At 42.0% G+C, this 26,576-nt stretch overlaps 14 non-coding genes across 14 annotated transcripts; all 14 read left to right on the forward strand.

The window, feature by feature from the left end:
* The first annotated feature begins 2,246 nt into the window (after positions 1–2,246).
* Positions 2,247–2,453, forward strand: LOC126123236 (small nucleolar RNA U3). Its single transcript, XR_007526334.1, has one exon. It is a non-coding gene; the product is annotated as a small nucleolar RNA U3 (small nucleolar RNA).
* Positions 2,454–3,396: 943 nt separating this feature from the next.
* LOC126123108 (U5 spliceosomal RNA) lies at positions 3,397–3,515 on the forward strand. Its single transcript, XR_007526219.1, has one exon. It is a non-coding gene; the product is annotated as a U5 spliceosomal RNA (small nuclear RNA).
* A 2,429-nt stretch (positions 3,516–5,944) lies between these two features.
* On the forward strand, positions 5,945–6,151 carry LOC126123206 (small nucleolar RNA U3). Its single transcript, XR_007526307.1, has one exon. It is a non-coding gene; the product is annotated as a small nucleolar RNA U3 (small nucleolar RNA).
* A 943-nt stretch (positions 6,152–7,094) lies between these two features.
* LOC126123110 (U5 spliceosomal RNA) lies at positions 7,095–7,213 on the forward strand. Its single transcript, XR_007526220.1, has one exon. It is a non-coding gene; the product is annotated as a U5 spliceosomal RNA (small nuclear RNA).
* A 2,431-nt stretch (positions 7,214–9,644) lies between these two features.
* LOC126122979 (small nucleolar RNA U3) lies at positions 9,645–9,851 on the forward strand. Its single transcript, XR_007526102.1, has one exon. It is a non-coding gene; the product is annotated as a small nucleolar RNA U3 (small nucleolar RNA).
* A 943-nt stretch (positions 9,852–10,794) lies between these two features.
* Positions 10,795–10,913, forward strand: LOC126123111 (U5 spliceosomal RNA). Its single transcript, XR_007526221.1, has one exon. It is a non-coding gene; the product is annotated as a U5 spliceosomal RNA (small nuclear RNA).
* Positions 10,914–13,349: 2,436 nt separating this feature from the next.
* LOC126122980 (small nucleolar RNA U3) lies at positions 13,350–13,556 on the forward strand. Its single transcript, XR_007526103.1, has one exon. It is a non-coding gene; the product is annotated as a small nucleolar RNA U3 (small nucleolar RNA).
* Positions 13,557–14,499: 943 nt separating this feature from the next.
* Positions 14,500–14,618, forward strand: LOC126123112 (U5 spliceosomal RNA). Its single transcript, XR_007526222.1, has one exon. It is a non-coding gene; the product is annotated as a U5 spliceosomal RNA (small nuclear RNA).
* Positions 14,619–17,045: 2,427 nt separating this feature from the next.
* On the forward strand, positions 17,046–17,252 carry LOC126122981 (small nucleolar RNA U3). Its single transcript, XR_007526104.1, has one exon. It is a non-coding gene; the product is annotated as a small nucleolar RNA U3 (small nucleolar RNA).
* A 943-nt stretch (positions 17,253–18,195) lies between these two features.
* Positions 18,196–18,314, forward strand: LOC126123113 (U5 spliceosomal RNA). The gene has a single exon (XR_007526223.1). It is a non-coding gene; the product is annotated as a U5 spliceosomal RNA (small nuclear RNA).
* A 2,433-nt stretch (positions 18,315–20,747) lies between these two features.
* Positions 20,748–20,954, forward strand: LOC126122982 (small nucleolar RNA U3). Its single transcript, XR_007526105.1, has one exon. It is a non-coding gene; the product is annotated as a small nucleolar RNA U3 (small nucleolar RNA).
* Positions 20,955–21,897: 943 nt separating this feature from the next.
* LOC126123114 (U5 spliceosomal RNA) lies at positions 21,898–22,016 on the forward strand. Its single transcript, XR_007526224.1, has one exon. It is a non-coding gene; the product is annotated as a U5 spliceosomal RNA (small nuclear RNA).
* A 2,430-nt stretch (positions 22,017–24,446) lies between these two features.
* On the forward strand, positions 24,447–24,653 carry LOC126122983 (small nucleolar RNA U3). Its single transcript, XR_007526106.1, has one exon. It is a non-coding gene; the product is annotated as a small nucleolar RNA U3 (small nucleolar RNA).
* Positions 24,654–25,596: 943 nt separating this feature from the next.
* Positions 25,597–25,715, forward strand: LOC126123115 (U5 spliceosomal RNA). Its single transcript, XR_007526225.1, has one exon. It is a non-coding gene; the product is annotated as a U5 spliceosomal RNA (small nuclear RNA).
* The last annotated feature ends 861 nt before the right edge of the window (positions 25,716–26,576 follow it).

The raw sequence follows: 26,576 nt of genomic DNA on the forward strand, positions 1-26,576 counted from the left end.
AGGCGATTGTGTAAAGAGAGAGAGAGCGCTATTTATTGTCCTGGAAACTCTTGGTGAACCCTTTCCGCATCTCAGTTCTAGATGATTTGAGGGTGTTTACTTGCACTGCAGTTGCACAACAGCATATAAGCCGATATTTGGAAGTGAATGATGAATTGAGAGGCTTTGTAATAAATACTAGTATGTGATTAGTAGATTGTGTTTTGAAACCCAAAATTATTTTTACCGCAGAAGTTTGTGATTTGTAGGTATGATGTGAGTGAGATTTGGGCTGTAGATGGTGGTTAGTTGGGCAGGATGAGCATTTCAATTGTTTTCAATAGAGTGGATATTAGTGGCACTGGCTTGTTGCCATAATGTGGCATTGGTTCTTTGTTCATAACAGTGTACTCAGTTTTGTAGAAGATTTAGGTGAGAAAGAGACAGTTGTTGAATATGACATAGATAGCTAGAGATGAATTGAGTAGCAATTTCCTGGTAGGTGTAGTTTGGGTATGATGTGTCTCAGTGAGAGATAAATCTTGAAATGGAAGGGTTGTTCCTAGCTACAGTCTTGGAAACTATGTATCTGCTGTTGACTCCAATGTTTTCAAGATTACTTGTGTACAAAATTGGCCAGACTTTGCTGTTTCTTCTTCAGTAAATCAGTGGAAGGTGGTGCAGATAATGGTATAAATGTTCAGTGCCTCCTGTGAGTTGTTGATGCTGCTTGTCTTTTAAGTAAAATTGATAGGGGCTCTTGATTGACCCAGCCATAGACAGAGCTGGTGCATACTTGGCTTGAGAAGACTTTGGCCAGTAAATGATGAAATACCAACACAGTGCTCACAACAAAGCTCCTTTCCCTGCATTCTAGTTTCCCTCGGGTATAGAGTGACATGATATTGGCAGAGGATGTGCAGATAATCACTTTGATCAGGCTGTTTTTTTTTTTAATGCTCTTTTACCAGAATCCATTCATAGTGATAACTGTGTTCTCTGGTGAAACACGATGAGAACATAGTGTGAAGTGCACAGAACTAGCTATTTGAGTGTGTGTGAAAATGTGAGGTAACCACTGTTACTCCTAAATTTCTGTGGAATTAAGTTTTCTGTGTGTGTCTGAAAATCCAAGTGGTTCAAGTTGGTAGTTTATTTGTTGCAAGCGAAAAAAGCTTTTTAGTAAACTGAGGCACTAGCATTAGTTTCCAGTTCACTGTGACAAGGAAGCTAGTATAAAAAGTAGTTTGTGGTTTTGTTTGCAAAGAAGTGCTCATGGGATGTAAGCACTGCTTGAGATTATTCTGAGATGATTTTTGTGGGGGGGGGATTGCTAAACATCTAGCATTTTAGTAAGGAACTTGTCGGAGTAGTTGTAAAATTGTTATTTTATGAGAAATTTCTTTAATCATAGCACATGGCCATCATAGTTGAAGCATAAAGATTGGCATGGTATGCGTAGGTCTGTAAAATGTCCTGACAGTGATGTTCATAGAGACTTGTTGTATACTTTGATTCTTCATCTGTTTAACAGTAGACATAAGAAATGTATTAGTGGAGCAAGTAGCTGTGAAATTACTGGCGTATGATTGGTAGTATTGACGTGGCGCTGAGTGGAAGTGTTTGTTTAGCTGTGGGTGTTTTCATAATTGCCATGTGAGGAAAAGCAATACTCGTGATAGGCGAAAAGAGATACAGAGAGAAACACATTTATTGCGAGTATTGTATATCAGCAGCTCTTGGGCGGGTATCAAGTAAGACGCAAAGTGAAACGAAAGAGGAAGTATGCATGAAAGTGGCGATATATCGACAAGAGTTTGCACTGTTAGGGTGAGGTGAATAAACTAGTGCGGTGCGAAAATTTTCGAAGAGAGAGGCGGCTTTAAAGAAAGCACAAGAGTCCTATGAACGCCGTCTTGTGTGTTTGTCTTTCAGTGGCTATTTGGCATGTCTGCTTGCGCCATAGGATGCTACTGTATGTGCCCCAGGCCCCCATCTAGCGGCCGGAGGTGCAAGCGGTGTTTACATACAGTCTCGCGTGAGGCAATGGTCTCTCATTTCGGAAGACAAGAAGCACTGGTAGCGCACAAAATAGCTGAGTGAGATCATGGCGGCCAAGTAAGAGTAGAAGTAGGTTCTTTGCAGAATGTCCGAGCTTAAGAAATTCTTCGATAAGTATATCGCGAAATGTGAAGAGAGTGTAGTATTCTCGTAGGGCGTGTTGACGGTCTCGTGGCATAAGTAGCGAGCGGTGATAGCTTGCTAGCAAGATCATACTTCACAGGATCATTTCTGTAGTATGTCTTCAACTCTCTCTAGTTCAAAGCTGGAGTAGACGTAACCACGATGATGAGTGGTAGCACTGTCCCTGAGCGTGAGGCTTGCGATCGAGATTCATCGCATCTTGGTTGTAATCGATGATCGTTCACCACATTCTGAGGGATGTGGGAAGGGAATAGCGCTTTCCGAGTGGTGGTTTTATTATATAGAATAGAAGCAAGCATAAGTCATACTTTTGGTATCGGGACCCGCATCGTTGCAGAAATGTCGCTACAGGTTGTGGAAGGACTTTGATTACGACATGTCATGAAAGCCTTGTGGGAGTTTCTCGAGTGGCACGGGGACGAGCCATTTGATTTGGCCTGCTCCAAGTGCTAGGCTTGGATGACAACGACGTACTTTTGAGTTACAAGAATGAGTGAGCAACACAAGAAGAGTGCAATTGATGACCATAAAAGGCTGACACACAACACAGTCTTGATAATCAGCACTAATGCATGATGTACGGAACATTTAGGAGGAGCACGTTTGGCTAGCAAACATGAATTGAGTGATTTGCAAGGCACTGTTATCTGCAAGAAGGAATGCATGAAATTCGCAAATGAATAAGACTGGTTCAAATACTATCGGCAGAAATTTTATTTCTGTTGTCAACTAGTATTAATTAGTTGTGTGGGAGCAGGGGGATATTTCCCTTGCACCATACATCTACATACAGGTTGCGTCTGATGTGGCCTAGTTTTGCGTTCAAAGAACTATCTAGTTGTCTGTTTTTTCAGTGAACGAGTGTGGTGGGGAGGAGAGAGATTAGTGTTAGATGCAGAGCAGTGCGGGCAGTTGTGTCTCTGACGGTGGGTCGCCGAGAGGAATTGGGCGTGCTGCCATCTGTCGGCAGGTGAGGTAATGAAGCAGCTTGAATGGTGACAGAAATGATGAAAATAGTTATCTAAAGAGTAATATCGACGACATTTGGCAGACACGTATTTCAGCGCTGACAGTTAGTTTGGGGTGTGTGCTTGCATGGCACTGGAAGTGTGTTGACAGTAGAGAAGTAGACAAGACGGAAAGAATTTTCCGCGTTCTCGCGGAGAAGCAATAGAGAAGCAGCCATAAGTATTGAAGTGAGGGCGTTGATCGGCACTCTGGTTTCCCTTCAAAACGAATAAATCTTTCGCCTTTTACTAAAGATTTCCGTGGAGGGGAACATTAAATGAGTCTATAAGGTATTTTTCGTAGTGCTCGGCTATTGCTGAGCCATAATCACAAGTAAAACGTAATGTAATTAACAAGAGGTAGGTTGTGTTGTGAGAATGAAGGGCGTGGAGTAGCGGATCACGTTGGATCAGGTAGATGCTTTTTTAATTTGAAAATGTAATTGGCCGTTTCGTAGTATAATGAAACAAGTACATTTGCCCTGAAATGGCTTGCAGTGTGTTAGGCGATTGTGTAAAGAGAGAGAGAGCGCTATTTATTGTCCTGGAAACTCTTGGTGAACCCTTTCCGCATCTCAGTTCTAGATGATTTGAGGGTGTTTACTTGCACTGCAGTTGCACAACAGCATATAAGCCGATATTTGGAAGTGAATGATGAATTGAGAGGCTTTGTAATAAATACTAGTATGTGATTAGTAGATTGTGTTTTGAAACCCAAAATTATTTTTACCGCAGAAGTTTGTGATTTGTAGGTATGATGTGAGTGAGATTTGGGCTGTAGATGGTGGTTAGTTGGGCAGGATGAGCATTTCAATTGTTTTCAATAGAGTGGATATTAGTGGCACTGGCTTGTTGCCATAATGTGGCATTGGTTCTTTGTTCATAACAGTGTACTCAGTTTTGTAGAAGATTTAGGTGAGAAAGAGACAGTTGTTGAATATGACATAGATAGCTAGAGATGAATTGAGTAGCAATTTCCTGGTAGGTGTAGTTTGGGTATGATGTGTCTCAGTGAGAGATAAATCTTGAAATGGAAGGGTTGTTCCTAGCTACAGTCTTGGAAACTATGTATCTGCTGTTGACTCCAATGTTTTCAAGATTACTTGTGTACAAAATTGGCCAGACTTTGCTGTTTCTTCTTCAGTAAATCAGTGGAAGGTGGTGCAGATAATGGTATAAATGTTCAGTGCCTCCTGTGAGTTGTTGATGCTGCTTGTCTTTTAAGTAAAATTGATAGGGGCTCTTGATTGACCCAGCCATAGACAGAGCTGGTGCATACTTGGCTTGAGAAGACTTTGGCCAGTAAATGATGAAATACCAACACAGTGCTCACAACAAAGCTCCTTTCCCTGCATTCTAGTTTCCCTCGGGTATAGAGTGACATGATATTGGCAGAGGATGTGCAGATAATCACTTTGATCAGGCTGTTTTTTTTTTTTTAATGCTCTTTTACCAGAATCCATTCATAGTGATAACTGTGTTCTCTGGTGAAACACGATGAGAACATAGTGTGAAGTGCACAGAACTAGCTATTTGAGTGTGTGTGAAAATGTGAGGTAACCACTGTTACTCCTAAATTTCTGTGGAATTAAGTTTTCTGTGTGTGTCTGAAAATCCAAGTGGTTCAAGTTGGTAGTTTATTTGTTGCAAGCGAAAAAAGCTTTTTAGTAAACTGAGGCACTAGCATTAGTTTCCAGTTCACTGTGACAAGGAAGCTAGTATAAAAAGTAGTTTGTGGTTTTGTTTGCAAAGAAGTGCTCATGGGATGTAAGCACTGCTTGAGATTATTCTGAGATGATTTTTGTGGGGGGGGGGGGGGGGGGATTGCTAAACATCTAGCATTTTAGTAAGGAACTTGTCGGAGTAGTTGTAAAATTGTTATTTTATGAGAAATTTCTTTAATCATAGCACATGGCCATCATAGTTGAAGCATAAAGATTGGCATGGTATGCGTAGGTCTGTAAAATGTCCTGACAGTGATGTTCATAGAGACTTGTTGTATACTTTGATTCTTCATCTGTTTAACAGTAGACATAAGAAGTGGAGCAAGTAGCTGTGAAATTACTGGCGTATGATTGGTAGTATTGACGTGGCGCTGAGTGGAAGTGTTTGTTTAGCTGTGGGTGTTTTCATAATTGCCATGTGAGGAAAAGCAATACTCGTGATAGGCGAAAAGAGATACAGAGAGAAACACATTTATTGCGAGTATTGTATATCAGCAGCTCTTGGGCGGGTATCAAGTAAGACGCAAAGTGAAACGAAAGAGGAAGTATGCATGAAAGTGGCGATATATCGACAAGAGTTTGCACTGTTAGGGTGAGGTGAATAAACTAGTGCGGTGCGAAAATTTTCGAAGAGAGAGGCGGCTTTAAGGAAAGCACAAGAGTCCTATGAACGCCGTCTTGTGTGTTTGTCTTTCAGTGGCTATTTGGCATGTCTGCTTGCGCCATAGGATGCTACTGTATGTGCCCCAGGCCCCCATCTAGCGGCCGGAGGTGCAAGCGGTGTTTACATACAGTCTCGCGTGAGGCAATGGTCTCTCATTTCGGAAGACAAGAAGCACTGGTAGCGCACAAAATAGCTGAGTGAGATCATGGCGGCCAAGTAAGAGTAGAAGTAGGTTCTTTGCAGAATGTCCGAGCTTAAGAAATTCTTCGATAAGTAAATCGCGAAATGTGAAGAGAGTGTAGTATTCTCGTAGGGCGTGTTGACGGTCTCGTGGCATAAGTAGCGAGCGGTGATAGCTTGCTAGCAAGATCATACTTCACAGGATCATTTCTGTAGTATGTCTTCAACTCTCTCTAGTTCAAAGCTGGAGTAGACGTAACCACGATGATGAGTGGTAGCACTGTCCCTGAGCGTGAGGCTTGCGATCGAGATTCATCGCATCTTGGTTGTAATCGATGATCGTTCACCACATTCTTAGGGATGTGGGAAGGGAATAGCGCTTTCCGAGTGGTGGTTTTATTATATAGAATAGAAGCAAGCATAAGTCATACTTTTGGTATCGGGACCCGCATCGTTGCAGAAATGTCGCTACAGGTTGTGGAAGGACTTTGATTACGACATGTCATGAAAGCCTTGTGGGAGTTTCTCGAGTGGCACGGGGACGAGCCATTTGATTTGGCCTGCTCCAAGTGCTAGGCTTGGATGACAACGACGTACTTTTGAGTTACAAGAATGAGTGAGCAACACAAGAAGAGTGCAATTGATGACCATAAAAGGCTGACACACAACACAGTCTTGATAATCAGCACTAATGCATGATGTACGGAACATTTAGGAGGAGCACGTTTGGCTAGCAAACATGAATTGAGTGATTTGCAAGGCACTGTTATCTGCAAGAAGGAATGCATGAAATTCGCAAATGAATAAGACTGGTTCAAATACTATCGGCAGAAATTTTATTTCTGTTGTCAACTAGTATTAATTAGTTGTGTGGGAGCAGGGGGATATTTCCCTTGCACCATACATCTACATACAGGTTGCGTCTGATGTGGCCTAGTTTTGCGTTCAAAGAACTATCTAGTTGTCTGTTTTTTCAGTGAACGAGTGTGGTGGGGAGGAGAGAGATTAGTGTTAGATGCAGAGCAGTGCGGGCAGTTGTGTCTCTGACGGTGGGTCGCCGAGAGGAATTGGGCGTGCTGCCATCTGTCGGCAGGTGAGGTAATGAAGCAGCTTGAAGGGTGACAGAAATGATGAAAATAGTTATCTAAAGAGTAATATCGACGACATTTGGCAGACACGTATTTCAGCGCTGACAGTTAGTTTGGGGTGTGTGCTTGCATGGCACTGGAAGTGTGTTGACAGTAGAGAAGTAGACAAGACGGAAAGAATTTTCCGCGTTCTCGCGGAGAAGCAATAGAGAAGCAGCCATAAGTATTGAAGTGAGGGCGTTGATCGGCACTCTGGTTTCCCTTCAAAACGAATAAATCTTTCGCCTTTTACTAAAGATTTCCGTGGAGGGGAACATTAAATGAGTCTATAAGGTATTTTTCGTAGTGCTCGGCTATTGCTGAGCCATAATCACAAGTAAAACGTAATGTAATTAACAAGAGGTAGGTTGTGTTGTGAGAATGAAGGGCGTGGAGTAGCGGATCACGTTGGATCAGGTATATGCTTTTTTAATTTGAAAATGTAATTGGCCGTTTCGTAGTATAATGAAACAAGTACATTTGCCCTGAAATGGCTTGCAGTGTGTTAGGCGATTGTGTAAAGAGAGAGAGAGCGCTATTTATTGTCCTGGAAACTCTTGGTGAACCCTTTCCGCATCTCAGTTCTAGATGATTTGAGGGTGTTTACTTGCACTGCAGTTGCACAACAGCATATAAGCCGATATTTGGAAGTGAATGATGAATTGAGAGGCTTTGTAATAAATACTAGTATGTGATTAGTAGATTGTGTTTTGAAACCCAAAATTATTTTTACCGCAGAAGTTTGTGATTTGTAGGTATGATGTGAGTGAGATTTGGGCTGTAGATGGTGGTTAGTTGGGCAGGATGAGCATTTCAATTGTTTTCAATAGAGTGGATATTAGTGGCACTGGCTTGTTGCCATAATGTGGCATTGGTTCTTTGTTCATAACAGTGTACTCAGTTTTGTAGAAGATTTAGGTGAGAAAGAGACAGTTGTTGAATATGACATAGATAGCTAGAGATGAATTGAGTAGCAATTTCCTGGTAGGTGTAGTTTGGGTATGATGTGTCTCAGTGAGAGATAAATCTTGAAATGGAAGGGTTGTTCCTAGCTACAGTCTTGGAAACTATGTATCTGCTGTTGACTCCAATGTTTTCAAGATTACTTGTGTACAAAATTGGCCAGACTTTGCTGTTTCTTCTTCAGTAAATCAGTGGAAGGTGGTGCAGATAATGGTATAAATGTTCAGTGCCTCCTGTGAGTTGTTGATGCTGCTTGTCTTTTAAGTAAAATTGATAGGGGCTCTTGATTGACCCAGCCATAGACAGAGCTGGTGCATACTTGGCTTGAGAAGACTTTGGCCAGTAAATGATGAAATACCAACACAGTGCTCACAACAAAGCTCCTTTCCCTGCATTCTAGTTTCCCTCGGGTATAGAGTGACATGATATTGGCAGAGGATGTGCAGATAATCACTTTGATCAGGCTGTTTTTTTTTTTTTTAATGCTCTTTTACCAGAATCCATTCATAGTGATAACTGTGTTCTCTGGTGAAACACGATGAGAACATAGTGTGAAGTGCACAGAACTAGCTATTTGAGTGTGTGTGAAAATGTGAGGTAACCACTGTTACTCCTAAATTTCTGTGGAATTAAGTTTTCTGTGTGTGTCTGAAAATCCAAGTGGTTCAAGTTGGTAGTTTATTTGTTGCAAGCGAAAAAAGCTTTTTAGTAAACTGAGGCACTAGCATTAGTTTCCAGTTCACTGTGACAAGGAAGCTAGTATAAAAAGTAGTTTGTGGTTTTGTTTGCAAAGAAGTGCTCATGGGATGTAAGCACTGCTTGAGATTATTCTGAGATGATTTTTGTGGGGGGGGAGGATTGCTAAACATCTAGCATTTTAGTAAGGAACTTGTCGGAGTAGTTGTAAAATTGTTATTTTATGAGAAATTTCTTTAATCATAGCACATGGCCATCATAGTTGAAGCATAAAGATTGGCATGGTATGCGTAGGTCTGTAAAATGTCCTGACAGTGATGTTCATAGAGACTTGTTGTATACTTTGATTCTTCATCTGTTTAACAGTAGACATAAGAAATGTATTAGTGGAGCAAGTAGCTGTGAAATTACTGGCGTATGATTGGTAGTATTGACGTGGCGCTGAGTGGAAGTGTTTGTTTAGCTGTGGGTGTTTTCATAATTGCCATGTGAGGAAAAGCAATACTCGTGATAGGCGAAAAGAGATACAGAGAGAAACACATTTATTGCGAGTATTGTATATCAGCAGCTCTTGGGCGGGTATCAAGTAAGACGCAAAGTGAAACGAAAGAGGATGTATGCATGAAAGTGGCGATATATCGACAAGAGTTTGTACTGTTAGGGTGAGGTGAATAAACTAGTGCGGTGCGAAAATTTTCGAAGAGAGAGGCGGCTTTAAAGAAAGCACAAGAGTCCTATGAACGCCGTCTTGTGTGTTTGTCTTTCAGTGGCTATTTGGCATGTCTGCTTGCGCCATAGGATGCTACTGTATGTGCCCCAGGCCCCCATCTAGCGGCCGGAGGTGCAAGCGGTGTTTACATACAGTCTCGCGTGAGGCAATGGTCTCTCATTTCGGAAGACAAGAAGCACTGGTAGCGCACAAAATAGCTGAGTGAGATCATGGCGGCCAAGTAAGAGTAGAAGTAGGTTCTTTGCAGAATGTCCGAGCTTAAGAAATTCTTCGATAAGTAAATCGCGAAATGTGAAGAGAGTGTCGTATTCTCGTAGGGCGTGTTGACGGTCTCGTGGCATAAGTAGCGAGCGGTGATAGCTTGCTAGCAAGATCATACTTCACAGGATCATTTCTGTAGTATGTCTTCAACTCTCTCTAGTTCAAAGCTGGAGTAGACGTAACCACGATGATGAGTGGTAGCACTGTCCCTGAGCGTGAGGCTTGCGATCGAGATTCATCGCATCTTGGTTGTAATCGATGATCGTTCACCACATTCTGAGGGATGTGGGAAGGGAATAGCGCTTTCCGAGTGGTGGTTTTATTATATAGAATAGAAGCAAGCATAAGTCATACTTTTGGTATCGGGACCCGCGTCGTTGCAGAAATGTCGCTACAGGTTGTGGAAGGACTTTGATTACGACATGTCATGAAAGCCTTGTGGGAGTTTCTCGAGTGGCACGGGGACGAGCCATTTGATTTGGCCTGCTCCAAGTGCTAGGCTTGGATGACAACGACGTACTTTTGAGTTACAAGAATGAGTGAGCAACACAAGAAGAGTGCAATTGATGACCATAAAAGGCTGACACACAACACAGTCTTGATAATCAGCACTAATGCATGATGTACGGAACATTTAGGAGGAGCACGTTTGGCTAGCAAACATGAATTGAGTGATTTGCAAGGCACTGTTATCTGCAAGAAGGAATGCATGAAATTCGCAAATGAATAAGACTGGTTCAAATACTATCGGCAGAAATTTTATTTCTGTTGTCAACTAGTATTAATTAGTTGTGTGGGAGCAGGGGGATATTTCCCTTGCACCATACATCTACATACAGGTTGCGTCTGATGTGGCCTAGTTTTGCGTTCAAAGAACTATCTAGTTGTCTGTTTTTTCAGTGAACGAGTGTGGTGGGGAGGAGAGAGATTAGTGTTAGATGCAGAGCAGTACGGGCAGTTGTGTCTCTGACGGTGGGTCGCCGAGAGGAATTGGGCGTGCTGCCATCTGTCGGCAGGTGAGGTAATGAAGCAGCTTGAATGGTGACAGAAATGATGAAAATAGTTATCTAAAGAGTAATATCGACGACATTTGGCAGACACGTATTTCAGCGCTGACAGTTAGTTTGGGGTGTGTGCTTGCATGGCACTGGAAGTGTGTTGACAGTAGAGAAGTAGACAAGACGGAAAGAATTTTCCGCGTTCTCGCGGAGAAGCAATAGAGAAGCAGCCATAAGTATTGAAGTGAGGGCGTTGATCGGCACTCTGGTTTCCCTTCAAAACGAATAAATCTTTCGCCTTTTACTAAAGATTTCCGTGGAGGGGAACATTAAATGAGTCTATAAGGTATTTTTCGTAGTGCTCGGCTATTGCTGAGCCATAATCACAAGTAAAACGTAATGTAATTAACAAGAGGTAGGTTGTGTTGTGAGAATGAAGGGCGTGGAGTAGCGGATCACGTTGGATCAGGTAGATGCTTTTTTAATTTGAAAATGTAATTGGCCGTTTCGTAGTATAATGAAACAAGTACATTTGCCCTGAAATGGCTTGCAGTGTGTTAGGCGATTGTGTAAAGAGAGAGAGAGCGCTATTTATTGTCCTGGAAACTCTTGGTGAACCCTTTCCGCATCTCAGTTCTAGATGATTTGAGGGTGTTTACTTGCACTGCAGTTGCACAACAGCATATAAGCCGATATTTGGAAGTGAATGATGAATTGAGAGGCTCTGTAATAAATACTAGTATGTGATTAGTAGATTGTGTTTTGAAACCCAAAATTATTTTTACCGCAGAAGTTTGTGATTTGTAGGTATGATGTGAGTGAGATTTGGGCTGTAGATGGTGGTTAGTTGGGCAGGATGAGCATTTCAATTGTTTTCAATAGAGTGGATATTAGTGGCACTGGCTTGTTGCCATAATGTGGCATTGGTTCTTTGTTCATAACAGTGTACTCAGTTTTGTAGAAGATTTAGGTGAGAAAGAGACAGTTGTTGAATATGACATAGATAGCTAGAGATGAATTGAGTAGCAATTTCCTGGTAGGTGTAGTTTGGGTATGATGTGTCTCAGTGAGAGATAAATCTTGAAATGGAAGGGTTGTTCCTAGCTACAGTCTTGGAAACTATGTATCTGCTGTTGACTCCAATGTTTTCAAGATTACTTGTGTACAAAATTGGCCAGACTTTGCTGTTTCTTCTTCAGTAAATCAGTGGAAGGTGGTGCAGATAATGGTATAAATGTTCAGTGCCTCCTGTGAGTTGTTGATGCTGCTTGTCTTTTAAGTAAAATTGATAGGGGCTCTTGATTGACCCAGCCATAGACAGAGCTGGTGCATACTTGGCTTGAGAAGACTTTGGCCAGTAAATGATGAAATACCAACACAGTGCTCACAACAAAGCTCCTTTCCCTGCATTCTAGTTTCCCTCGGGTATAGAGTGACATGATATTGGCAGAGGATGTGCAGATAATCACTTTGATCAGGCTGGTTCTTTTTTTTAATGCTCTTTTACCAGAATCCATTCATAGTGATAACTGTGTTCTCTGGTGAAACACGATGAGAACATAGTGTGAAGTGCACAGAACTAGCTATTTGAGTGTGTGTGAAAATGTGAGGTAACCACTGTTACTCCTAAATTTCTGTGGAATTAAGTTTTCTGTGTGTGTCTGAAAATCCAAGTGGTTCAAGTTGGTAGTTTATTTGTTGCAAGCGAAAAAAGCTTTTTAGTAAACTGAGGCACTAGCATTAGTTTCCAGTTCACTGTGACAAGGAAGCTAGTATAAAAAGTAGTTTGTGGTTTTGTTTGCAAAGAAGTGCTCATGGGATGTAAGCACTGCTTGAGATTATTCTGAGATGATTTTTGTGGGGGGGGGGGGGGGGGGATTGCTAAACATCTAGCATTTTAGTAAGGAACTTGTCGGAGTAGTTGTAAAATTGTTATTTTATGAGAAATTTCTTTAATCATAGCACATGGCCATCATAGTTGAAGCATAAAGATTGGCATGGTATGCGTAGGTCTGTAAAATGTCCTGACAGTGATGTTCATAGAGACTTGTTGTATACTTTGATTCTTCATCTGTTTAACAGTAGACATAAGAAATGTATTAGTGGAGCAAGTAGCTGTGAAATTACTGGCGTATGATTGGTAGTATTGACGTGGCGCTGAGTGGAAGTGTTTGTTTAGCTGTGGGTGTTTTCATAATTGCCATGTGAGGAAAAGCAATACTCGTGATAGGCGAAAAGAGATACAGAGAGAAACACATTTATTGCGAGTATTGTATATCAGCAGCTCTTGGGCGGGTATCAAGTAAGACGCAAAGTGAAACGAAAGAGGAAGTATGCATGAAAGTGGCGATATATCGACAAGAGTTTGCACTGTTAGGGTGAGGTGAATAAACTAGTGCGGTGCGAAAATTTTCGAAGAGAGAGGCGGCTTTAAAGAAAGCACAAGAGTCCTATGAACGCCGTCTTGTGTGTTTGTCTTTCAGTGGCTATTTGGCATGTCTGCTTGCGCCGTAGGATGCTACTGTATGTGCCCCAGGCCCCCATCTAGCGGCCGGAGGTGCAAGCGGTGTTTACATACAGTCTCGCGTGAGGCAATGGTCTCTCATTTCGGAAGACAAGAAGCACTGGTAGCGCACAAAATAGCTGAGTGAGATCATGGCGGCCAAGTAAGAGTAGAAGTAGGTTCTTTGCAGAATGTCCGAGCTTAAGAAATTCTTCGATAAGTAAATCGCGAAATGTGAAGAGAGTGTCGTATTCTCGTAGGGCGTGTTGACGGTCTCGTGGCATAAGTAGCGAGCGGTGATAGCTTGCTAGCAAGATCATACTTCACAGGATCATTTCTGTAGTATGTCTTCAACTCTCTCTAGTTCAAAGCTGGAGTAGACGTAACCACGATGATGAGTGGTAGCACTGTCCCTGAGCGTGAGGCTTGCGATCGAGATTCATCGCATCTTGGTTGTAATCGATGATCGTTCACCACATTCTGAGGGATGTGGGAAGGGAATAGCGCTTTCCGAGTGGTGGTTTTATTATATAGAATAGAAGCAAGCATAAGTCATACTTTTGGTATCGGGACCCGCGTCGTTGCAGAAATGTCGCTACAGGTTGTGGAAGGACTTTGATTACGACATGTCATGAAAGCCTTGTGGGAGTTTCTCGAGTGGCACGGGGACGAGCCATTTGATTTGGCCTGCTCCAAGTGCTAGGCTTGGATGACAACGACGTACTTTTGAGTTACAAGAATGAGTGAGCAACACAAGAAGAGTGCAATTGATGACCATAAAAGGCTGACACACAACACAGTCTTGATAATCAGCACTAATGCATGATGTACGGAACATTTAGGAGGAGCACGTTTGGCTAGCAAACATGAATTGAGTGATTTGCAAGGCACTGTTATCTGCAAGAAGGAATGCATGAAATTCGCAAATGAATAAGACTGGTTCAAATACTATCGGCAGAAATTTTATTTCTGTTGTCAACTAGTATTAATTAGTTGTGTGGGAGCAGGGGGATATTTCCCTTGCACCATACATCTACATACAGGTTGCGTCTGATGTGGCCTAGTTTTGCGTTCAAAGAACTATCTAGTTGTCTGTTTTTTCAGTGAACGAGTGTGGTGGGGAGGAGAGAGATTAGTGTTAGATGCAGAGCAGTGCGGGCAGTTGTGTCTCTGACGGTGGGTCGCCGAGAGGAATTGGGCGTGCTGCCATCTGTCGGCAGGTGAGGTAATGAAGCAGCTTGAATGGTGACAGAAATGATGAAAATAGTTATCTAAAGAGTAATATCGACGACATTTGGCAGACACGTATTTCAGCGCTGACAGTTAGTTTGGGGTGTGTGCTTGCATGGCACTGGAAGTGTGTTGACAGTAGAGAAGTAGACAAGACGGAAAGAATTTTCCGCGTTCTCGCGGAGAAGCAATAGAGAAGCAGCCATAAGTATTGAAGTGAGGGCGTTGATCGGCACTCTGGTTTCCCTTCAAAACGAATAAATCTTTCGCCTTTTACTAAAGATTTCCGTGGAGGGGAACATTAAATGAGTCTATAAGGTATTTTTCGTAGTGCTCGGCTATTGCTGAGCCATAATCACAAGTAAAACGTAATGTAATTAACAAGAGGTAGGTTGTGTTGTGAGAATGAAGGGCGTGGAGTAGCGGATCACGTTGGATCAGGTAGATGCTTTTTTAATTTGAAAATGTAATTGGCCGTTTCGTAGTATAATGAAACAAGTACATTTGCCCTGAAATGGCTTGCAGTGTGTTAGGCGATTGTGTAAAGAGAGAGAGAGCGCTATTTATTGTCCTGGAAACTCTTGGTGAACCCTTTCCGCATCTCAGTTCTAGATGATTTGAGGGTGTTTACTTGCACTGCAGTTGCACAACAGCATATAAGCCGATATTTGGAAGTGAATGATGAATTGAGAGGCTCTGTAATAAATACTAGTATGTGATTAGTAGATTGTGTTTTGAAACCCAAAATTATTTTTACCGCAGAAGTTTGTGATTTGTAGGTATGATGTGAGTGAGATTTGGGCTGTAGATGGTGGTTAGTTGGGCAGGATGAGCATTTCAATTGTTTTCAATAGAGTGGATATTAGTGGCACTGGCTTGTTGCCATAATGTGGCATTGGTTCTTTGTTCATAACAGTGTACTCAGTTTTGTAGAAGATTTAGGTGAGAAAGAGACAGTTGTTGAATATGACATAGATAGCTAGAGATGAATTGAGTAGCAATTTCCTGGTAGGTGTAGTTTGGGTATGATGTGTCTCAGTGAGAGATAAATCTTGAAATGGAAGGGTTGTTCCTAGCTACAGTCTTGGAAACTATGTATCTGCTGTTGACTCCAATGTTTTCAAGATTACTTGTGTACAAAATTGGCCAGACTTTGCTGTTTCTTCTTCAGTAAATCAGTGGAAGGTGGTGCAGATAATGGTATAAATGTTCAGTGCCTCCTGTGAGTTGTTGATGCTGCTTGTCTTTTAAGTAAAATTGATAGGGGCTCTTGATTGACCCAGCCATAGACAGAGCTGGTGCATACTTGGCTTGAGAAGACTTTGGCCAGTAAATGATGAAATACCAACACAGTGCTCACAACAAAGCTCCTTTCCCTGCATTCTAGTTTCCCTCGGGTATAGAGTGACATGATATTGGCAGAGGATGTGCAGATAATCACTTTGATCAGGCTGGTTTTTTTTTTAATGCTCTTTTACCAGAATCCATTCATAGTGATAACTGTGTTCTCTGGTGAAACACGATGAGAACATAGTGTGAAGTGCACAGAACTAGCTATTTGAGTGTGTGTGAAAATGTGAGGTAACCACTGTTACTCCTAAATTTCTGTGGAATTAAGTTTTCTGTGTGTGTCTGAAAATCCAAGTGGTTCAAGTTGGTAGTTTATTTGTTGCAAGCGAAAAAAGCTTTTTAGTAAACTGAGGCACTAGCATTAGTTTCCAGTTCACTGTGACAAGGAAGCTAGTATAAAAAGTAGTTTGTGGTTTTGTTTGCAAAGAAGTGCTCATGGGATGTAAGCACTGCTTGAGATTATTCTGAGATGATTTTTGTGGGGGGGGGGATTGCTAAACATCTAGCATTTTAGTAAGGAACTTGTCGGAGTAGTTGTAAAATTGTTATTTTATGAGAAATTTCTTTAATCATAGCACATGGCCATCATAGTTGAAGCATAAAGATTGGCATGGTATGCGTAGGTCTGTAAAATGTCCTGACAGTGATGTTCATAGAGACTTGTTGTATACTTTGATTCTTCATCTGTTTAACAGTAGACATAAGAAATGTATTAGTGGAGCAAGTAGCTGTGAAATTACTGGCGTATGATTGGTAGTATTGACGTGGCGCTGAGTGGAAGTGTTTGTTTAGCTGTGGGTGTTTTCATAATTGCCATGTGAGGAAAAGCAATACTCGTGATAGGCGAAAAGAGATACAGAGAGAAACACATTTATTGCGAGTATTGTATATCAGCAGCTCTTGGGCGGGTATCAAGTAAGACGCAAAGTGAAACGAAAGAGGATGTATGCATGAAAGTGGCGATATATCGACAAGAGTTTGCACTGTTAGGGTGAGGTGAATAAACTAGTGCGGTGCGAAAATTTTCGAAGAGAGAGGCGGCTTTAAAGAAAGCACAAGAGTCCTATGAACGCCGTCTTGTGTGTTTGTCTTTCAGTGGCTATTTGGCATGTCTGCTTGCGCCATAGGATGCTACTGTATGTGCCCCAGGCCCCCATCTAGCGGCCGGAGGTGCAAGCGGTGTTTACATACAGTCTCGCGTGAGGCAATGGTCTCTCATTTCGGAAGACAAGAAGCACTGGTAGCGCACAAAATAGCTGAGTGAGATCATGGCGGCCAAGTAAGAGTAGAAGTAGGTTCTTTGCAGAATGTCCGAGCTTAAGAAATTCTTCGATAAGTAAATCGCGAAATGTGAAGAGAGTGTCGTATTCTCGTAGGGCGTGTTGACGGTCTCGTGGCATAAGTAGCGAGCGGTGATAGCTTGCTAGCAAGATCATACTTCACAGGATCATTTCTGTAGTATGTCTTCAACTCTCTCTAGTTCAAAGCTGGAGTAGACGTAACCACGATGATGAGTGGTAGCACTGTCCCTGAGCGTGAGGCTTGCGATCGAGATTCATCGCATCTTGGTTGTAATCGATGATCGTTCACCACATTCTGAGGGATGTGGGAAGGGAATAGCGCTTTCCGAGTGGTGGTTTTATTATATAGAATAGAAGCAAGCATAAGTCATACTTTTGGTATCGGGACCCGCGTCGTTGCAGAAATGTCGCTACAGGTTGTGGAAGGACTTTGATTACGACATGTCATGAAAGCCTTGTGGGAGTTTCTCGAGTGGCACGGGGACGAGCCATTTGATTTGGCCTGCTCCAAGTGCTAGGCTTGGATGACAACGACGTACTTTTGAGTTACAAGAATGAGTGAGCAACACAAGAAGAGTGCAATTGATGACCATAAAAGGCTGACACACAACACAGTCTTGATAATCAGCACTAATGCATGATGTACGGAACATTTAGGAGGAGCACGTTTGGCTAGCAAACATGAATTGAGTGATTTGCAAGGCACTGTTATCTGCAAGAAGGAATGCATGAAATTCGCAAATGAATAAGACTGGTTCAAATACTATCGGCAGAAATTTTATTTCTGTTGTCAACTAGTATTAATTAGTTGTGTGGGAGCAGGGGGATATTTCCCTTGCACCATACATCTACATACAGGTTGCGTCTGATGTGGCCTAGTTTTGCGTTCAAAGAACTATCTAGTTGTCTGTTTTTTCAGTGAACGAGTGTGGTGGGGAGGAGAGAGATTAGTGTTAGATGCAGAGCAGTGCGGGCAGTTGTGTCTCTGACGGTGGGTCGCCGAGAGGAATTGGGCGTGCTGCCATCTGTCGGCAGGTGAGGTAATGAAGCAGCTTGAATGGTGACAGAAATGATGAAAATAGTTATCTAAAGAGTAATATCGACGACATTTGGCAGACACGTATTTCAGCGCTGACAGTTAGTTTGGGGTGTGTGCTTGCATGGCACTGGAAGTGTGTTGACAGTAGAGAAGTAGACAAGACGGAAAGAATTTTCCGCGTTCTCGCGGAGAAGCAATAGAGAAGCAGCCATAAGTATTGAAGTGAGGGCGTTGATCGGCACTCTGGTTTCCCTTCAAAACGAATAAATCTTTCGCCTTTTACTAAAGATTTCCGTGGAGGGGAACATTAAATGAGTCTATAAGGTATTTTTCGTAGTGCTCGGCTATTGCTGAGCCATAATCACAAGTAAAACGTAATGTAATTAACAAGAGGTAGGTTGTGTTGTGAGAATGAAGGGCGTGGAGTAGCGGATCACGTTGGATCAGGTAGATGCTTTTTTAATTTGAAAATGTAATTGGCCGTTTCGTAGTATAATGAAACAAGTACATTTGCCCTGAAATGGCTTGCAGTGTGTTAGGCGATTGTGTAAAGAGAGAGAGAGCGCTATTTATTGTCCTGGAAACTCTTGGTGAACCCTTTCCGCATCTCAGTTCTAGATGATTTGAGGGTGTTTACTTGCACTGCAGTTGCACAACAGCATATAAGCCGATATTTGGAAGTGAATGATGAATTGAGAGGCTCTGTAATAAATACTAGTATGTGATTAGTAGATTGTGTTTTGAAACCCAAAATTATTTTTACCGCAGAAGTTTGTGATTTGTAGGTATGATGTGAGTGAGATTTGGGCTGTAGATGGTGGTTAGTTGGGCAGGATGAGCATTTCAATTGTTTTCAATAGAGTGGATATTAGTGGCACTGGCTTGTTGCCATAATGTGGCATTGGTTCTTTGTTCATAACAGTGTACTCAGTTTTGTAGAAGATTTAGGTGAGAAAGAGACAGTTGTTGAATATGACATAGATAGCTAGAGATGAATTGAGTAGCAATTTCCTGGTAGGTGTAGTTTGGGTATGATGTGTCTCAGTGAGAGATAAATCTTGAAATGGAAGGGTTGTTCCTAGCTACAGTCTTGGAAACTATGTATCTGCTGTTGACTCCAATGTTTTCAAGATTACTTGTGTACAAAATTGGCCAGACTTTGCTGTTTCTTCTTCAGTAAATCAGTGGAAGGTGGTGCAGATAATGGTATAAATGTTCAGTGCCTCCTGTGAGTTGTTGATGCTGCTTGTCTTTTAAGTAAAATTGATAGGGGCTCTTGATTGACCCAGCCATAGACAGAGCTGGTGCATACTTGGCTTGAGAAGACTTTGGCCAGTAAATGATGAAATACCAACACAGTGCTCACAACAAAGCTCCTTTCCCTGCATTCTAGTTTCCCTCGGGTATAGAGTGACATGATATTGGCAGAGGATGTGCAGATAATCACTTTGATCAGGCTGTTTTTTTTTTTTAATGCTCTTTTACCAGAATCCATTCATAGTGATAACTGTGTTCTCTGGTGAAACACGATGAGAACATAGTGTGAAGTGCACAGAACTAGCTATTTGAGTGTGTGTGAAAATGTGAGGTAACCACTGTTACTCCTAAATTTCTGTGGAATTAAGTTTTCTGTGTGTGTCTGAAAATCCAAGTGGTTCAAGTTGGTAGTTTATTTGTTGCAAGCGAAAAAAGCTTTTTAGTAAACTGAGGCACTAGCATTAGTTTCCAGTTCACTGTGACAAGGAAGCTAGTATAAAAAGTAGTTTGTGGTTTTGTTTGCAAAGAAGTGCTCATGGGATGTAAGCACTGCTTGAGATTATTCTGAGATGATTTTTGTGGGGGGGGGGGGGGGATTGCTAAACATCTAGCATTTTAGTAAGGAACTTGTCGGAGTAGTTGTAAAATTGTTATTTTATGAGAAATTTCTTTAATCATAGCACATGGCCATCATAGTTGAAGCATAAAGATTGGCATGGTATGCGTAGGTCTGTAAAATGTCCTGACAGTGATGTTCATAGAGACTTGTTGTATACTTTGATTCTTCATCTGTTTAACAGTAGACATAAGAAATGTATTAGTGGAGCAAGTAGCTGTGAAATTACTGGCGTATGATTGGTAGTATTGACGTGGCGCTGAGTGGAAGTGTTTGTTTAGCTGTGGGTGTTTTCATAATTGCCATGTGAGGAAAAGCAATACTCGTGATAGGCGAAAAGAGATACAGAGAGAAACACATTTATTGCGAGTATTGTATATCAGCAGCTCTTGGGCGGGTATCAAGTAAGACGCAAAGTGAAACGAAAGAGGAAGTATGCATGAAAGTGGCGATATATCGACAAGAGTTTGCACTGTTAGGGTGAGGTGAATAAACTAGTGCGGTGCGAAAATTTTCGAAGAGAGAGGCGGCTTTAAAGAAAGCACAAGAGTCCTATGAACGCCGTCTTGTGTGTTTGTCTTTCAGTGGCTATTTGGCATGTCTGCTTGCGCCATAGGATGCTACTGTATGTGCCCCAGGCCCCCATCTAGCGGCCGGAGGTGCAAGCGGTGTTTACATACAGTCTCGCGTGAGGCAATGGTCTCTCATTTCGGAAGACAAGAAGCACTGGTAGCGCACAAAATAGCTGAGTGAGATCATGGCGGCCAAGTAAGAGTAGAAGTAGGTTCTTTGCAGAATGTCCGAGCTTAAGAAATTCTTCGATAAGTAAATCGCGAAATGTGAAGAGAGTGTCGTATTCTCGTAGGGCGTGTTGACGGTCTCGTGGCATAAGTAGCGAGCGGTGATAGCTTGCTAGCAAGATCATACTTCACAGGATCATTTCTGTAGTATGTCTTCAACTCTCTCTAGTTCAAAGCTGGAGTAGACGTAACCACGATGATGAGTGGTAGCACTGTCCCTGAGCGTGAGGCTTGCGATCGAGATTCATCGCATCTTGGTTGTAATCGATGATCGTTCACCACATTCTGAGGGATGTGGGAAGGGAATAGCGCTTTCCGAGTGGTGGTTTTATTATATAGAATAGAAGCAAGCATAAGTCATACTTTTGGTATCGGGACCCGCGTCGTTGCAGAAATGTCGCTACAGGTTGTGGAAGGACTTTGATTACGACATGTCATGAAAGCCTTGTGGGAGTTTCTCGAGTGGCACGGGGACGAGCCATTTGATTTGGCCTGCTCCAAGTGCTAGGCTTGGATGACAACGACGTACTTTTGAGTTACAAGAATGAGTGAGCAACACAAGAAGAGTGCAATTGATGACCATAAAAGGCTGACACACAACACAGTCTTGATAATCAGCACTAATGCATGATGTACGGAACATTTAGGAGGAGCACGTTTGGCTAGCAAACATGAATTGAGTGATTTGCAAGGCACTGTTATCTGCAAGAAGGAATGCATGAAATTCGCAAATGAATAAGACTGGTTCAAATACTATCGGCAGAAATTTTATTTCTGTTGTCAACTAGTATTAATTAGTTGTGTGGGAGCAGGGGGATATTTCCCTTGCACCATACATCTACATACAGGTTGCGTCTGATGTGGCCTAGTTTTGCGTTCAAAGAACTATCTAGTTGTCTGTTTTTTCAGTGAACGAGTGTGGTGGGGAGGAGAGAGATTAGTGTTAGATGCAGAGCAGTGCGGGCAGTTGTGTCTCTGACGGTGGGTCGCCGAGAGGAATTGGGCGTGCTGCCATCTGTCGGCAGGTGAGGTAATGAAGCAGCTTGAATGGTGACAGAAATGATGAAAATAGTTATCTAAAGAGTAATATCGACGACATTTGGCAGACACGTATTTCAGCGCTGACAGTTAGTTTGGGGTGTGTGCTTGCATGGCACTGGAAGTGTGTTGACAGTAGAGAAGTAGACAAGACGGAAAGAATTTTCCGCGTTCTCGCGGAGAAGCAATAGAGAAGCAGCCATAAGTATTGAAGTGAGGGCGTTGATCGGCACTCTGGTTTCCCTTCAAAACGAATAAATCTTTCGCCTTTTACTAAAGATTTCCGTGGAGGGGAACATTAAATGAGTCTATAAGGTATTTTTCGTAGTGCTCGGCTATTGCTGAGCCATAATCACAAGTAAAACGTAATGTAATTAACAAGAGGTAGGTTGTGTTGTGAGAATGAAGGGCGTGGAGTAGCGGATCACGTTGGATCAGGTAGATGCTTTTTTAATTTGAAAATGTAATTGGCCGTTTCATAGTATAATGAAACAAGTACATTTGCCCTGAAATGGCTTGCAGTGTGTTAGGCGATTGTGTAAAGAGAGAGAGAGCGCTATTTATTGTCCTGGAAACTCTTGGTGAACCCTTTCCGCATCTCAGTTCTAGATGATTTGAGGGTGTTTACTTGCACTGCAGTTGCACAACAGCATATAAGCCGATATTTGGAAGTGAATGATGAATTGAGAGGCTCTGTAATAAATACTAGTATGTGATTAGTAGATTGTGTTTTGAAACCCAAAATTATTTTTACCGCAGAAGTTTGTGATTTGTAGGTATGATGTGAGTGAGATTTGGGCTGTAGATGGTGGTTAGTTGGGCAGGATGAGCATTTCAATTGTTTTCAATAGAGTGGATATTAGTGGCACTGGCTTGTTGCCATAATGTGGCATTGGTTCTTTGTTCATAACAGTGTACTCAGTTTTGTAGAAGATTTAGGTGAGAAAGAGACAGTTGTTGAATATGACATAGATAGCTAGAGATGAATTGAGTAGCAATTTCCTGGTAGGTGTAGTTTGGGTATGATGTGTCTCAGTGAGAGATAAATCTTGAAATGGAAGGGTTGTTCCTAGCTACAGTCTTGGAAACTATGTATCTGCTGTTGACTCCAATGTTTTCAAGATTACTTGTGTACAAAATTGGCCAGACTTTGCTGTTTCTTCTTCAGTAAATCAGTGGAAGGTGGTGCAGATAATGGTATAAATGTTCAGTGCCTCCTGTGAGTTGTTGATGCTGCTTGTCTTTTAAGTAAAATTGATAGGGGCTCTTGATTGACCCAGCCATAGACAGAGCTGGTGCATACTTGGCTTGAGAAGACTTTGGCCAGTAAATGATGAAATACCAACACAGTGCTCACAACAAAGCTCCTTTCCCTGCATTCTAGTTTCCCTCGGGTATAGAGTGACATGATATTGGCAGAGGATGTGCAGATAATCACTTTGATCAGGCTGTTTTTTTTTTAATGCTCTTTTACCAGAATCCATTCATAGTGATAACTGTGTTCTCTGGTGAAACACGATGAGAACATAGTGTGAAGTGAAGTGCACAGAACTAGCTATTTGAGTGTGTGTGAAAATGTGAGGTAACCACTGTTACTCCTAAATTTCTGTGGAATTAAGTTTTCTGTGTGTGTCTGAAAATCCAAGTGGTTCAAGTTGGTAGTTTATGTGTTGCAAGCGAAAAAAGCTTTTTAGTAAACTGAGGCACTAGCATTAGTTTCCAGTTCACTGTGACAAGGAAGCTAGTATAAAAAGTTTTGTGGTTTTGTTTGCAAAGAAGTGCTCATGGGATGTAAGCACTGCTTGAGATTATTCTGAGATGATTTTTGTGGGGGGGGGGGATTGCTAAACATCTAGCATTTTAGTAAGGAACTTGTCGGAGTAGTTGTAAAATTGTTATTTTATGAGAAATTTCTTTAATCATAGCACATGGCCATCATAGTTGAAGCATAAAGATTGGCATGGTATGCGTAGGTCTGTAAAATGTCCTGACAGTGATGTTCATAGAGACTTGTTGTATACTTTGATTCTTCATCTGTTTAACAGTAGACATAAGAAATGTATTAGTGGAGCAAGTAGCTGTGAAATTACTGGCGTATGATTGGTAGTATTGACGCGGCGCTGAGTGGAAGTGTTTGTTTAGCTGTGGGTGTTTTCATAATTGCCATGTGAGGAAAAGCAATACTCGTGATAGGCGAAAAGAGATACAGAGAGAAACACATTTATTGCGAGTATTGTATATCAGCAGCTCTTGGGCGGGTATCAAGTAAGACGCAAAGTGAAACGAAAGAGGAAGTATGCATGAAAGTGGCGATATATCGACAAGAGTTTGCACTGTTAGGGTGAGGTGAATAAACTAGTGCGGTGCGAAAATTTTCGAAGAGAGAGGCGGCTTTAAAGAAAGCACAAGAGTCCTATGAACGCCGTCTTGTGTGTTTGTCTTTCAGTGGCTATTTGGCATGTCTGCTTGCGCCATAGGATGCTACTGTATGTGCCCCAGGCCCCCATCTAGCGGCCGGAGGTGCAAGCGGTGTTTACATACAGTCTCGCGTGAGGCAATGGTCTCTCATTTCGGAAGACAAGAAGCACTGGTAGCGCACAAAATAGCTGAGTGAGATCATGGCGGCCAAGTAAGAGTAGAAGTAGGTTCTTTGCAGAATGTCCGAGCTTAAGAAATTCTTCGATAAGTAAATCGCGAAATGTGAAGAGAGTGTCGTATTCTCGTAGGGCGTGTTGACGGTCTCGTGGCATAAGTAGCGAGCGGTGATAGCTTGCTAGCAAGATCATACTTCACAGGATCATTTCTGTAGTATGTCTTCAACTCTCTCTAGTTCAAAGCTGGAGTAGACGTAACCACGATGATGAGTGGTAGCACTGTCCCTGAGCGTGAGGCTTGCGATCGAGATTCATCGCATCTTGGTTGTAATCGATGATCGTTCACCACATTCTGAGGGATGTGGGAAGGGAATAGCGCTTTCCGAGTGGTGGTTTTATTATATAGAATAGAAGCAAGCATAAGTCATACTTTTGGTATCGGGACCCGCGTCGTTGCAGAAATGTCGCTACAGGTTGTGGAAGGACTTTGATTACGACATGTCATGAAAGCCTTGTGGGAGTTTCTCGAGTGGCACGGGGACGAGCCATTTGATTTGGCCTGCTCCAAGTGCTAGGCTTGGATGACAACGACGTACTTTTGAGTTACAAGAATGAGTGAGCAACACAAGAAGAGTGCAATTGATGACCATAAAAGGCTGACACACAACACAGTCTTGATAATCAGCACTAATGCATGATGTACGGAACATTTAGGAGGAGCACGTTTGGCTAGCAAACATGAATTGAGTGATTTGCAAGGCACTGTTATCTGCAAGAAGGAATGCATGAAATTCGCAAATGAATAAGACTGGTTCAAATACTATCGGCAGAAATTTTATTTCTGTTGTCAACTAGTATTAATTAGTTGTGTGGGAGCAGGGGGATATTTCCCTTGCACCATACATCTACATACAGGTTGCGTCTGATGTGGCCTAGTTTTGCGTTCAAAGAACTATCTAGTTGTCTGTTTTTTCAGTGAACGAGTGTGGTGGGGAGGAGAGAGATTAGTGTTAGATGCAGAGCAGTACGGGCAGTTGTGTCTCTGACGGTGGGTCGCCGAGAGGAATTGGGCGTGCTGCCATCTGTCGGCAGGTGAGGTAATGAAGCAGCTTGAATGGTGACAGAAATGATGAAAATAGTTATCTAAAGAGTAATATCGACGACATTTGGCAGACACGTATTTCAGCGCTGACAGTTAGTTTGGGGTGTGTGCTTGCATGGCACTGGAAGTGTGTTGACAGTAGAGAAGTAGACAAGACGGAAAGAATTTTCCGCGTTCTCGCGGAGAAGCAATAGAGAAGCAGCCATAAGTATTGAAGTGAGGGCGTTGATCGGCACTCTGGTTTCCCTTCAAAACGAATAAATCTTTCGCCTTTTACTAAAGATTTCCGTGGAGGGGAACATTAAATGAGTCTATAAGGTATTTTTCGTAGTGCTCGGCTATTGCTGAGCCATAATCACAAGTAAAACGTAATGTAATTAACAAGAGGTAGGTTGTGTTGTGAGAATGAAGGGCGTGGAGTAGCGGATCACGTTGGATCAGGTAGATGCTTTTTTAATTTGAAAATGTAATTGGCCGTTTCGTAGTATAATGAAACAAGTACATTTGCCCTGAAATGGCTTGCAGTGTGTTAGGCGATTGTGTAAAGAGAGAGAGAGCGCTATTTATTGTCCTGGAAACTCTTGGTGAACCCTTTCCGCATCTCAGTTCTAGATGATTTGAGGGTGTTTACTTGCACTGCAGTTGCACAACAGCATATAAGCCGATATTTGGAAGTGAATGATGAATTGAGAGGCTCTGTAATAAATACTAGTATGTGATTAGTAGATTGTGTTTTGAAACCCAAAATTATTTTTACCGCAGAAGTTTGTGATTTGTAGGTATGATGTGAGTGAGATTTGGGCTGTAGATGGTGGTTAGTTGGGCAGGATGAGCATTTCAATTGTTTTCAATAGAGTGGATATTAGTGGCACTGGCTTGTTGCCATAATGTGGCATTGGTTCTTTGTTCATAACAGTGTACTCAGTTTTGTAGAAGATTTAGGTGAGAAAGAGACAGTTGTTGAATATGACATAGATAGCTAGAGATGAATTGAGTAGCAATTTCCTGGTAGGTGTAGTTTGGGTATGATGTGTCTCAGTGAGAGATAAATCTTGAAATGGAAGGGTTGTTCCTAGCTACAGTCTTGGAAACTATGTATCTGCTGTTGACTCCAATGTTTTCAAGATTACTTGTGTACAAAATTGGCCAGACTTTGCTGTTTCTTCTTCAGTAAATCAGTGGAAGGTGGTGCAGATAATGGTATAAATGTTC

This window comes from Schistocerca cancellata, unplaced genomic scaffold (assembly GCF_023864275.1).
Source record: "Schistocerca cancellata isolate TAMUIC-IGC-003103 unplaced genomic scaffold, iqSchCanc2.1 HiC_scaffold_417, whole genome shotgun sequence".
In the NCBI taxonomy this organism is placed as follows: Eukaryota; Metazoa; Arthropoda; class Insecta; order Orthoptera; family Acrididae; genus Schistocerca; species Schistocerca cancellata.